The sequence below is a fragment of the Protopterus annectens genome, chromosome 5.part0, assembly GCF_019279795.1.
Source record: "Protopterus annectens isolate FY-2018-M chromosome 5.part0, PAN1.0, whole genome shotgun sequence".
In the NCBI taxonomy this organism is placed as follows: Eukaryota; Metazoa; Chordata; order Ceratodontiformes; family Protopteridae; genus Protopterus; species Protopterus annectens.
In genome coordinates, this window is record NC_056735.1 from 372,893,735 (window position 1) to 372,906,391 (window position 12,657).

At 42.5% G+C, this 12,657-nt stretch overlaps 1 protein-coding gene across 7 annotated transcripts in view; it reads right to left on the bottom strand.

Moving 5' to 3' along the window:
• CASK (calcium/calmodulin dependent serine protein kinase) overlaps nt 1-12,657 on the bottom strand; it is a 4,132,188-nt gene that overhangs the window by 4,026,987 nt on the left and 92,544 nt on the right. The gene's annotated exons all lie outside the window — the stretch shown is intronic.

Sequence of the window (12,657 nt, forward strand, 5' to 3'; positions counted from 1 at the left end):
CTTTTCAAGAGGGACTTATGGGCAAAATCTAGTTAACAGACGTGCTCAGAATAGCACAGAAGACAGACGGAAGCAGTTGGAATCGTACCCAGGGACTGCTGTAGGGTTATGTTTTAACACAGTCTTAAAACATATATTCTACACTGTCAGACAATTTAAAGCCTGGATGTTAAGTTTTATGAATAACGAAGGAATATTTTTGTTACTCAATAAAATGCGTCTTTTGAGAATAAGCTGGAATTCATCTGCTCACATACAAAGTTTTAGTTAAATTTGACTTGAATAAAGAATAATTTAGTGCAGCATGTTACTATATAATGTTAAGTTCCAGAAGTGATGACCTAGGCATATAAAAGAAGGCGGCCCTGAAAGAGTACAGAAATTAATGAAAGACCCTTAGAAAGTAAGCTAACAGTAGCAACACCTACCTGCAAGTCAGAAGACTTCAGTACCTTTAACTCTGCAAAACAGAAATAAGTCTGCGCCTGGAGCACCTTCCATAAAAATCCTACATAGCCTGTTACAGAAGATATTGTCCCATTCCCTTTTATGCTGTTCAAGTGTCATTACCTCTATAAGTGCCCAATGTCTAGCCTGGTGTTCCAGACACTCAAAAGAGACACTGCAGCTCAAAGCAACCTCGGCAGAAGCCATGGTACTATAAAATGAAAATGCTATGTATTCTTCTAGAAGTGTCATACTGTTCTCATGCAACACATCGTTGCCATAGGAATACTAAATAGTCATAATCCTGATGATCATACTTTTTCTCTCTCTCTCTTAAATCAGACACATTTCACAATTCTCCCATTCCCATACCCTAATTCCTTAACCTCATTAAAGAGTCGATACTTAGTTTTAACTATTCCTTGGAGTCATTATACTCTTGCAGAAAGTATAGCAATTCCTAGAATCTTTTTTTTGGGGGGGGGTTCACTGATGCCCACCAACCATTTCACCAGTAATCAAAACAGCGCATCCATTCCCCACCGACAGGGAGCTCTCTCCATTATATTCCATGTCCTATGGTTAGAGCCGATTTCAAGGCTGTCATATATCATTTTTGTCGTTTTTGCTGTGCCTTACTCATTTCCCTGCCATACAAATGCCTGTAACATCCAAGAGGTAGGCAAACAATTGGCCCATGTTTAACTGCCCCTGCCTCCACTGGTGACTCAAAACTCTCCCTCCCACCCCTGCATACAGCATGCCCAAAGGACCACGGTCTCCACAACTGTTACAACTCTGGAGATGTGTCCAGGCAAATGCCACAACCCAGTCCCTATCCCTAGGAAGGGCGAGCTGGCACAAGGTGGTGAGTCTCACCCTCCTCCTGCCCAGTTCCTCCTGTGCCTAAGCTGCTATTTGAACTCTGGCCTTTAGAGTCACAGTAAGGCTCCATCCCTCTCTGCCATGCAGCCAGGGTTCCTTGAAGCCCTTTAAGGATATGTTCTACCAATACCATTTCTTCATTCCCAAGATGAAAGCCATAAGTACATCTCATCTGTTCTGAGACCCCTCTATGCAAGACATCTGACAACTTATTGTTTCAAAAGCAGTCTGTTGTTGTACATATGCTTACCTCCTTATTTTCACAAGTTCAAAAATCTGTCCAGCTTTTCAGTTATGGTAGGAGCTGTTGTACAATCAATCACCACCCATGTGTGTTGGTGGCAGGGGGATTGGAGGTGGTTATCCGGTTACTCTCCAAAGCACATGTTCTAGAAAGCTGTCAATATTGTCAGAGAACATGCTGATTATTCTGCAATATCTCTGGAACACCTCACAAAGACGACGACCACTCTGCTGCCATCATATAATTAGTATGCATCTCCTCAGGAACTCTTGATATAGAAGATGACCTTCCTGCTATCACACTAAGTAATCTGCATGTATTCCCTCAGGATCTCCTGGTTGAAAGGACAAACTCCCTGCTATCACAGTATAACTAGTCCCCCCCCCCCCCAGGAACTCCTGAAATTGAGGCCTACCACCCTACTACCACAATACAACTATAATGTACCGCCGCAGGAACTCCTGACTAAGCAGGCACTCTCCATATAGCCATGGTAGGCAGCACCTCAATCACTCCTCTCAAAGCAAATTCCCCTCAGCTTAACTGGAAAATGACAGTGTTAATTAATCTGTCTGTTGAATTAATGTTCGTATCTACATACTGCAGTCACTATGGCCAACTGAAATTTATCTTTTGAAGGCAAGCTGCCGAAATGTTAGAGCAGAGCTTAATGTATTACTTAAAGGTTGCATCCTCAGACATTCAAACAACCTTCTTGTTCGTCAAATATGTGTATGTATTTTAAGTATGGCATTCTCATTAGCTCGGAATCGGCCTTGGATTTGCATGCTTAGTCTCAGACATTTTGCAAACTCAAAAGACATGGAAGGTACACTCAAGCCCCCAGATGATGTCTAATTACTTATTTTATTTGGTAACAGATTGATGTCCACTTAAGGCTTATTCTTATTTACCTTATCAATGTCTTGCAGCAATGATATTCAGGCTAAACAAATGCCAGTTCTGTAAAGCTTCTATGTCAATGACATTGCACTTTTGTTATCTACAGACCTTTTACAGGGGTTGAAGGACAATCTTAATAACAGAACAAGAATCGAGGAGTCAACAATTACTAGGATATAAAAGGAGAAGAATTACCAAAAAATCCAGACGTGGGCACTCTCCTGTACAGACAGTTGGGAAGGCACCATAATGAGTTCTGCTACGCAAGTCAACATACACACAAACACAGTAGTGCAGTGGTTAACATTGCTGCTTCACATCTTTTGGATCTCTGCTTTAGTTTCTGCATGGGATGATGGCTGTGTGGTATCTGCCTCTTCTCTCTCCACCCATGTAGCATTGTCAGATGCTCCAGCTTCCTAAAAGTACAGTTTTGTACCTACCATAAATGTAGATGTTAGAGTGTATTCACTGCTGCAGTCATTACACTTGGGTTATCCTGCCGTCAGGCAGTCCCACAGTTGGCCAGAGGTCCAAAGTCTTGGTCCGGCGTCGGTTGCTGTCGCTTCTTCCCTGACATCAGTACGCCAGGGGTATCAAGATGCAGCCGACGCCATTTCAGTTTTTCTTGCCCCAGATGTCAGGTGCCCCCAAATAGGTAGGCAATACATATTGCCAATAAAACACACATAAAAAATAAAACCAAAACATCCAGTTACCAGCAAATACACCACATAGGTAGTATAGGGTAGAAAGGTATAGATAAGTCCCAGCTAAGAAAGATGGGATGGAGGGAGGGTAACCTGGAATGCAGCAGTGAATACACTCGAACATCTACAATTATGGCAAGTACAAAACTGTACTATGTTTGTGTTTCACTGCTGCAGTCATTACACTTGGGTTGAATCCCAAAGCTGAGGTTGGGAGGCTGGTTCTATAGAGGATTTGGGGTGGCTATGAGGCCCTGCAGCACTGCAGTGGCAAAGCCAGCTCTGGATTTAGAGTAAAGAGGAAACTGGTAATGCTTGGTAAAGGTGTGCACTGAACTCCAAGTTGCAGCTTCCAAGATATCTTTGGTAGGTACTCTCTAAGGTAGGCAGTTGAAGTGGCTGTTGCCCTGGTGGAGTGTGGCCTAATGTTGCTAGGTACAGTTTTCCCATGCTGTGTGTAGCAGAAACAGATGCAGTGTCCTATCTTTGAAATGGTCACTTTGAAATAGCCTTTCCCTGTGATCCTGCAGCATATGCTACAAACAATTGCTCAGTTTTCCTGAAAGCTTTTGTTTTGTCCAAGTAGAAACGTAACTACCTGTGTATGTCCAATGAATGCAGAAGTCTCTCCCCTTTATTCTGGGGATTTGGATAAAAAGTTGGCAAGTGAATAGTTTGGTTAAGAGCCACACTGGATACCACCTTTGGCATAAATGTAGGGTTTGTTCTTAAAGAAACCCTGTCTTGGTGAAAAATGATGAAAGGCTCCACTGCCATTAGTGCCTGTAACTCTGAGACTCTTCGTGCTGAGGTAATTGCCAGACGCAGAGCAGTTTTCCATGACACATATTTTAATTCTGCTGAATTGATTGGCTCAAAAGGAGGTAAAAAGTTAGTTTTTCCAAGACAAAACTGAGGTCCCAAGTTGGTGTTGGTGCTCTCCGGGGGGGTCTTATGTTGTTAGCACCTCTGAGGTACTATTTTAGCAATGGATGAGAGAAAATAGGAGGATCTGTGTTGTAATGAGCCGAGATGGCAGAGGCATGGATCTTAATGGATGAAAAGGATAGTCCTTTGTCCAGCATCTCAGTTAAGTATTGTCATATCTGAGGAATATTTGGGACAAGAGGATCAAAGCTTTGAGCCTGGTTCCAGGCACAGAATCTCTTCCACTTTTCTGAATAGGGTTTCCTGGTGCTGGGCCTCCTGGCCTCCAAAATGACATCCATAACAGCTTTAGGGAGAGGTGCTGTCTGCTTGACTAAGGAATCTGCCATGTAGCCAGGTTTAAGGTTTTGAGCTGGCTGTGCAGGATCTGATTGTTTTGTTGAGTCAGAAGATGAGGAATTTGAGGTAAAATCCATGGTGGGCCTTGAGCTAAGTTCTTTAAGATTGGGTACCAGTGCTGGTGTGGCCAGTCTGGGGCAATCAGGATCATTTTTGGCTTTTCTTGTCTGGCTTTTAGGAGTACCTTTGAAAGGAGAGGCAGTGGTGGGAAGGCATAAACTTTTAGGCTTTTCCAGCTGAACGAGAGAGCATCCACTTTCCATGCTTGTGTGTGGTAAGTCCCTGTGCAGAATTTCTGTAGTTGGCAATTCATTGGGGAGGCAAAAAGATCTATGTCTGGGCATCCCCATTTTTGCGTTATCATGCTGAATACTTGTGGATTTAATTTCCACTCGTGAGGATCCATGATGTTTCTGCTTAAGTCATCTGCCAGAGTATTTTTTTCTTTCCTGGCAGGAACTGTGCTTGCAGATGAACTTGATAGGTTAGAGCTGTGTTCCACAAGGTCATGGCTTGTCTGCAGAGGGGATAAGAATGAGTGCCCCCTTGCTTGTTTATGTACCACATAACTGTGGTGTTGTCCGTCTTTAGTAATAGTTGTCCTGGATGCAGAAGGTCCTTGAAAGCTGTTAGGGCATTTTGTACAGCTAGCATCTCTTTTTGATTGATGTGAAGATGCATTTGGTCTGCGGCCCACTTGCCCTGAATACATTTTCCTGTCATGTGTGCTCCCCAGGCGTAATCTGAAGCATCTGTTGTTAGTGTCTGTCTGGCTGTGGGTAGAGCGAAAGGCTGTCCCTTGTTGTGGTGACATGCCTGTGCCCACCATCGAAACTCCTGCTGTAGGCAGGGAATAAGTGGTATTACCGCTTCCAAACTGTTGAAAGTGTTGTCCAAACACTTTTTAGGTACCATTGTAATTTCCTCATATGCAGTCTGGCATATGGTATTAGTAGTATGCAGGACGCCATGAACCCAAAGACCTGCAGAATTTTTCTTGCAGGGAGTTGGGTTTTTGTTGCCATCAATTGAAAGTACAGAGTCAGTTGTCCTTGCTTGCCTGGCGTGAGGTAAGCCATCTAGGCAGTTGTATTTAAGCTGGCACCCAGGAATATTATCTCTTGTGAGGGCACTAGTTTTGACTTCTTTTCGTTTACTGTGTACCCTAGGCAAATTAGCAATCTTTTTACAAACACCAGATGCTTTAGAAGAATGTCCTTGCTCTCTGCTTGAATAAGGCAGTCGTCCAAGTAGGATGTATTTGAATATTTTTTGTCTGCAAAATGCAATTACTGGTGCCAGGCATTTTGTGAAGACCCTGAGTGCAGTAGATAAGCCAAAGGGCAGTGCTGAGAATTGGTAATGCATTGAGCCAGCTATGAATCTGAGGTATCTTCTGCAATTTTGTCTGATAGGGACATGCAGGTATGCCTCTTTGAGGTCCAAAGTAACAAGCCAAGCCTTCTTGCCCAGCATGGGAAGAAGCAGCTGTAGTGTCAACATTTTGAATTTCGGAACATCCAGTTAAGTATTTAGAGTAGAAAGGTCAGATATGGGTCTCCAGGCTTTGTCCTTTCTGGGGACCAGGAAAAGTCTTGAGTAAAATCCTTGTCCTTGTTCCTTTTGTGGCACTTATAGCTCTCATGTCCATGAGGGCTGTAATTTGTTTTTGTGCCTCTGCCCATTGATTTTGTGGCAGGTCTGGCATTCCTTTTGGCCTTGGTAGAGTGTGAAAGTGGAACCTGTAACCTTGAGACACAATATTCACACCCCATTTGTCTTGGGTGATTATATGCCAATTTTGTGAAAAAAAGTGCTAGTTTTCCCCCTAAGGGAGCTGCCAAAAGGTAAGTGCTTGGCATTTGAAAGGGGAAGTCATTGGGACTGTTTCCTATAAGGTTGTGACTTGTCTTCCCCACCTTTTGGGGTTGAAGCACCCCACTGTCATGGTCTGAAAGAGCCTTGAGGCTGAGATCTGCCTCTTGGGCGTCTGTATCTGCCTCTTTGTGGTGTGTCTGACACTGGAAAGGACCAATTTTTAGAAAGCCAATTTCTGCTAAATCGAGGTGGCTGTACCCGTTCGAAATCCTTCACTGTTTGCATAGATTTTGCCTTATCCTCCATTTTCTTTAATACCTCTTCTGCCTTAACACCAAATAAAATATCCCGCTGTAAAGGAGCATCCAATAATTTTGCCTTAACATGTTCAGGTAAACCTTGTTCTTTTAACCAAGCATGCCTTCGAATCACAGATCCTGTAACTGCTGCTCTACAAGAAGCCTCTAATGAATGAAAACCACATTGCAGAGTATGTTTTCCCACTTGTTCAGCTGCATGCAATAAATCCTGCATTTCCTTATAGTCAGGATGTTCTGAGCTTATAAGCATTTTCTGTTTTAACAGAGACATTAAATATTGTTGGTATTTAAGCATGTGAAACTGGCAATTTAAAGCCCTTACTGCTAAAGTTGCAGAAGTGTAAACTTTCTTCCCCCATCTGTCTAATGCTCTAGAATCCCTGTCAGAGGGAACTGGATTTTTAGCCGTGGAAGCCTTTACCCCTTTGGGACCCTGGGAAATAGCTTCTGGGTCAGCAGCAGGGTTTTTATAAAGAAATTTGTGAGAGTCAGGGACTCTGTAGTACCTGTCTGGCTTGACTGGAGCAGGGGGCAAAGAATCAGGATTTAAACTGGATTCAGAGAACACATCATCCACAATATCTAACACTGGCGGAATTGCAAGGGGCCTGTGCTGAGGCAATAAAAGAAAGTCTCTGAGCCTTTTCTTGGATTCTGAATAATCCTAGCCCTCCCAGTGGAAATGCTCCCTCATGGTATGTAAAGTTTCCCCAAAAGAGTAATCCTCAGGAGGAGAGGCTGAAGGGATTGATTCTTTAGCATCAGAGTCCTCATAGGGGGTAGAGAGTTTACCTGGTCTGAAGAGGAATCAGAAGAAATGGAAACCTGGTCAGAGGAATCATAGTCTGTATCCTGCCTAGGCCTTTTATCAGGAGGGGGGATGGGAACCCCTGATCAGAGTAATTAGGTCTTCGGCCATTTTGAGCATCTGTTTTTTAGGCATGGAGGCCTGTCCAGGTGAATGCTGTATTTGCCTCTGTCTTTAATGGAGTTTTAGACTTGGTTGTTGTTTTGATGGTAAGCTGTGAAGGTCTGAAAACACCCTCAGAAGCCGATGCCTGCTCAGCGGCTCCAGGCCCATCTGAGGGGTTAGTTTCCGTAGGCCCAATACCTTGAGTTTCCAGAGGCCTAGACATCTCCACGTGGGAGTCGGAGATGGCCTGTGGCTCTGAGGTAGCGGGTGTCAGGTGCTGCGAAAGCAGCTCACTGAGAACCGGCGAACTGATGACTGGCCTAGAAGAGGATTCATTGTCAGTTTTGGACCTTGGATGCCTGTCCTTATCCTTGTCTGAGTTTTTTGTGTATTCCGGTCATCGGTTGTTCCGACGGCATGGTATAATTGAACCTACGGCCAAAGTAATGGCGAGCAAAGTCAAACCGATGTTTAATAGTGCGCTTCTTAAATCTAGCACAAAACCGACAACTAGTGATGTCGTGGTCTGGGCCTAGGCATTGAATACAGTAAGAATGAAAATCCTTATGAGGTATTTGCTTCCCACAAGAAATACAATTATTAACTTTTACTGACATCGGTCTGAGGCAAGAAAAAGTTTCCCCAATGGGTACTTAGCTTTACTGAAGACTTCGGTTCTGAAATTCAAATTCAAAATCTCAGGAGTCGGCTGACCGGCACTTGCGAACTGCTTTTGCTTCGGGTACCGCGTGGCAAGAAAGAAGGAAGAAAATAGCATTGGCTTCATCTTATATACCCCTTGCGCACTGACGTCAAGGAAGAAGCAACAGCAACCGGCGCCAGACCAAGACTTTGGAACTCTGGCAGACTGCAGGACCGCCTGACGGCAGAATAACCCATGTGTAATGACTGCAGCAGTGAAACATGATGAACATCACCCCAATGTCATGCTGTTAGGAGAATTGTTGAACCTATAATCTGCTCATACAGGTCTGTGTGCAGTGTGGCAGTGTTTAATCGAGTCCTGACTTGGACTGGCATGCCATAAGTGTTTAATCGAGTCCTGACTTGGACTGGCATGCTATACCAGAACACAGTCTCTGGCTTGTACTCATTGCTTGCTAGAACAGGCTTTGGCTCAGAACCCTGAACAGTGTGAAGTGGATAATGGTGAATGAATGATTGAGTGAATTAAGGCCTGCAGAACCATCTACTCAACAAATCAGAAAGAATGGATGCAGCCCCAAGGAAAACAAAAGGAATGAAGGTTCTGCATCAAAAATGTGAGAGAGAAAGATGAAGGCAGATTAATGTGCACAGTCTAAAATGAACTGCATGAAAAGAAGAGCATAACAGACATTCTAATGTACCTGAAGAAAATGAAGAAATATCAAGGTAGGCAGCACCAGTCAAAAAAAATATATGCAAGAGCAAGAGGAACGATAAAAACATTAAAGGAAGAAAGAAAAAGAAAAGAGCAAATGGAACTGCATATCTGAATGAAGCAGTAACCATTGAGGAATAGTGAAGGTGACTGACGTGGTATAAAACTTTCCTAAATGATACAATTAATGGGTCTACGAGTGAATGCACAAGATAGACAAAAGGCAGTTCATATAAAATGTATGGCATAGAATAGAATGTTGGCCAAGAGTCTGACATTTACTACAAATTAAAAAAAAGAGAGAGAGAGAGAAATATCCTGTCTGGATTAGCAATCTTTCACCACAGTCATGGTGTCAATATTTCAGCACATTATCCTCCATCCTCTGCCATCTGTCTCCGCTGTATTGCCTTCACTATATACCTGACAAGACAGTAAGTGACCTCACAAAAAACATACTGCAAAACTTGCAACTAAGAAGAGGTGGACATCCGAACTTCAGAAATGGTCCTCTGATCCAGCCAAGCCCCATGGCATAGACTACGATAGCCTAGATTATGACCCATGTTTATCAGATCCAGAAATAAAGGGGTCAAATGGGGAGAGTGACAGTCAATTGCCAAAAATGGCTTGCCTACCCTAGGGAGGAAGGCAGCAGCAGCCCTCTGCACTGGTAACATTTAAAACAGCACAAGTGTACTTGAACACAACAAGCAACCTTGCAATAACTACACTGAATGCAATGTGACAATTTTCAGGAGTCTGTATCTGCAACATGCACATGTCTCCTACAGACAACTTCAGCAAAGCTCGCAATACAGCTGCAGGGATGGCAGTTAGGTAAGAGGTCTGCTCAACATACTGACTGGCCCAGTCTCAAACCTATAATGGACAGATAAGGCAGGTATTTCAAACCTGAGAAATAAGTGGGCAACAAGGCTCTCACCCTGGTAGAAGATGTGGGTTGTATGTCTCTTGCCCTGCCTGAGCATGGGACTGGTTTACTCTTTTGGGGTAGGGGCTGGTGAGCCCCCATAAGCCTAGTTGCCATTTCTCACGGAGAAGATCAAATGGCTCAATTACGTGAGGGTGGAGAAGTCATCCAAGTTTGACGGACCAAGGGATAAGGGATACCACCAAAAGGTTCAGAAGCCAAAACTGTCCTTCATTTTGGATAACTCTGCTTCTTCTTGGGACCAGTGCATAAACTATAACCTCACTTAGGTGGGACTCTTACTGATAAATGCATACAAGAGCTGGTTGTCCTGTGTTTGAAATCCATGCCCCTGAAATTAGACATAGGCTTGCTTGAAGAGCTCTCTTTACTATACTTTACCTATTCCTGACCAACTCCTGCTCTATCTGCCCAATATATTAGTAATTTGGGAGAATTCCCTCAACATATTGGCATATTTCTTATTCTGCAATGCAAACCTTGCACCAAATGTATATCACTACATAGGATCTCTTACCCTCAGCTGGCCAGAATTCTAAGGCACACCTGAATATCACATCACTAGCTACATAGCTATCTATGGATTTACATATACAAATGTAAGCCACAGATCAACCTCATCATAGATGCATCAGACATACTGCATTCTCTACACTAGTTTAGATTCTTAAAAAAATACACAAACTACAAACCTCTAGCTTCTCTAAGGTCTGAGTTTTATATATCCAACAAAGCAGCAGGTGCCCGTGGAACCCTTGCACGGCAAAAGCAAAATGAGCAGCAACCAAGAAAAAAGCCAGCAAGCGTTGATAGTCACCATATCAAAAAATGTTTATTAGCAAGAGGGAAGAGAACCCCCCTCCTAAAATACTGCTATTGTAAAAACCAATAGCAGAAAAAATAGCATCAATGCTTTCCAAACCGGTTTCGGCTCCTCGGAGCCTTCTTCAGTGAAGTACAAAAATGAAAAAACAGGGTATCACAATACATACATATATATATGGGTTGGTCCAACACACGGTCCAATCCAAACACAGAATTCATAATTGGTCATTAAGACCAGGTGCAAACAAAGCTCCAAGTTTGATGATCCATTTTTTCTCCTTGGAGCTAAGTAAATCCTGCCAGAACTGTTTGTCATTACATTTCCCTCTAATACAATCAATAACAACAAATTTATATGAAGCAGATGCATGTTGTAAACAATGTTTATACAAAGCATTACTAGTACGTTTCTTTTTAATGTCACTTAAGTGCTCACAAATTCTCAAACGGAAAGCTCGAGAAGTCTTTCCCACATAAAAAGCAAAACAAGTGCAGGTCACCATATAGATGACCCACTCAGTATTACAGTTAGCCCAAAACTTGATATCAAAAACTTGTGAGGTATTTTTACTGGTAAATTCATTTGTACGTGAAACCCGAATGCAAAATGAACAATGCCCACAGGGAATACATCCAACAATGGGTTTCCCTGAAATAGATCGTTGAATTGGTTCAGAAAAAATTGAACCCACTCTCTTATAATGACTCAATTTTGACCCAATGGTTTGTCCCCTTCTGAATGAAAAAGAGCAATAATCTGGCAACATAGAATAAAGTTTTGAATCAGCTTTAAGAATGTTCCAATGTCTCTGTATGATGTTTTTAAAGCCCTGTGTGTTGCGTCCGTATGTAGTTACCAAACGTAAAGGTTGCGACTGCTGACAATTACTCTTATGTTTATATGTTAGTAGATCTTCCCTATTTAAACTAGACACCGATCTCTTAGCAAGATGTACCAAACCCGGACGATATCCCCTCTTGATGAATCTACAAGTCAAATCATCTTGGGCATCATAGAAGGATTGTTGGCTAGAACAGATTCTCCTGGCTCTAAGAAATTGAGATTTTGGTATATTTTGGATGACATGTGGTGGGTGGAAGCTGGTAGCATGTAATATAGAATTAAATTTGGGGAATTTCCTGAACATCCTGGAGGATAAGGTATCATCCTGGTTCCTAGTAATTTCTACATCAAGAAATACTATCCTCGATTTGTGATAAGTCAATTTAAATTCAATCCCCCATATGTTGTTATTCAGGTATTCAAGAAATTCCATAAGATATTGTTCATCAGCTTTCCACACCAACCAACAGTCATCCAAATACCGGCGCCAGATATCCATCTCACACATATATATGTTATGTGTGGCATCATAAATCACAATCTCTTCAATGTATGCCATAAACAGGTCTGCATATATGGGTGCAAAAGATGCACCCATAGCAGTGCCCTGCTTCTGCCAATAGCAAAAATTTTGAAAATAAAAAACATTGCTGGACAGCACATGTTCTGTGAGGCATACCAAAAAAGTGTTAAATCCAGAAGGATATAAACCTGATCTAGCCAACCAATAATCCAACGCTTGTAAACCCGCCCAATGAGGAATGTTGGTATAAAGAGAGGTAATGTCCAGAGTACATAATAGCCAATGAGATTGAAGTTGGGAATTGTTGATAATGTCCAAAAATTGAGTGGTGTCTTGAATTCTGGCTCTAATTTGACTCAATAATGGTTTTAAATGTAGAGTCAAATATTCTGATAGTGGTTCCGTAAGGGACCCATGTCCAGAGACAATTGGGCGCCCAGGTGGATCAGTGGCATGTTTGTGGATCTTAGGTAATAAATACAGATGCTGTTTTTTAGGTGACTCAACCAGTAACTGTTCCTTAATATTTGAAGTAATGATGCCTTCATCCACTGCCTCGGTTAAAAAACCATCAATCTGGCATTTGAAATGGGGAGAAG